Genomic DNA, 1,583 nt, shown 5'->3' on the forward strand with positions numbered 1-1,583 from the left:
AGAGATTTCCACCGCGAGGCTGAGTGGGTCTCACCAAAACTGATGGACAGAAGAGCCTTTGTGATGAGGATCTTTATGACTCCATCACATTCTGTAACCGACATTCCCCGGAACATTCTATAACCGACATTCCCCGGAACATTCTGGAACTGACATTCCCCGGAACATTCTGTAACCGACATTATTTGTGAACGGTGGGGTGTCAGTTAATTGAATAAAAGATAAGATCCCGAGGGAAAAGATCCCGTTCCAGGGAGAAGGAGACACTGTTTCAAAATCCCCTCAGGCAGTTAAAGGGGTGAATACATTTTCCCTGCGTTCATGTTTCTTCACAACCGAAAATTGACCACAATTTAAACTAAAAGACAGAAATGTCTGAACTCTTTTTGTCTTCAAAGAACTGGGAGAGAATCCTTCAGGATGGCAACATCATCACCCTCTGTATCAGGAACTGTAAAGAAGTGACCTGTGGTTGCTCTCGAGTGTGTGGGAATGTTCTAGAAACCATCTGTTCCTATAGATGTGCGTTTGTGTCTTTCAGGAGGGAGAGTTTCTTGTGTTTTACTTTACGTTTTTTGTAAAAAAAGATTGAGACATTACTATTTGTTATTTCAGCTTCATTTTTTTTTCAATAAATCAGTGATACATTTGAAAATGTCACTGGGTCCTCAATCAAACTGGTAACTTTGCCTCCAGGCTGATGTATAATTTTGAATCAGAGATAGTAGGAACTGCAGATGCTGGTGAATCCGAGACAACAAGGTGCAGGGCTGGATGAACACAGCAGGCCAAGCAGCATCATAGGAGCAGAGAGGCTGACGTTTCGGGCCTAGACCCTTCATCAGAAAAGGGGGAGGGGAAGGGGGTTCTGAAATAAATAGGGAGAGAGTGGGAGGCGGATAGAAGAGGGATAGAGGAGAGGAAACAAACAGGTCGAAGAGGCAGGGATGGGGCCAGTAAAGGTGAGTGCAGGTGGGGAGTTAGGGAGGGGATAGGTCAGTCCAGGGAGGACGGACAGGTCAAGGGGGCGGGATGAGGTTAGTCGGTAGGAGATGGAGGTGCGGCTTGAGGTGGGAGGAGGGGATAGGTGGGAGGAAGAACAGGTTAGGGAGGCAGGGACGAGCTGGACTGGTTTTGGGATGCGGTAGGGGGAGGGGAGATTTCGAAACTTGTGAAATCCACATTGATACCATTGGGCTCCCACTCTCTCCCTATTTATTTCAGAACCCCCTTCCCCTCCCCCTTTTCTGATGTATAATTTATTTGCTTTCCTTCCTCACAGTTAACGTAGTGACAACCTATGTCCTGCTTTGTAAAGATTGTGGATTGTCATCATGTGTCAGACGTTACCTGGGGGCCATGGTCGTGGCGGATCTACTGGTCATTATCCTCGACTTGATATTGAGACACATTCCCATTGTTTATCGGGAACAGTTTTATTTCCTGCTGTCCATCCCCGTGTGTAATGTCCACGCCGTCCTGCTTTATGCAGCCACTGACTGTTCTGTCTGGTTCACCGTCACTTTCACCTTTGATCGATTTGTAGCCATTTGTTGCCAGAAGCTGAAAAGTAAATATTGCAG

The sequence above is a fragment of the Rhincodon typus genome, unplaced genomic scaffold (genome assembly GCF_021869965.1).
Source record: "Rhincodon typus isolate 14 unplaced genomic scaffold, sRhiTyp1.1 hic_rhity00000101, whole genome shotgun sequence".
Classification (NCBI taxonomy): Eukaryota; Metazoa; Chordata; class Chondrichthyes; order Orectolobiformes; family Rhincodontidae; genus Rhincodon; species Rhincodon typus.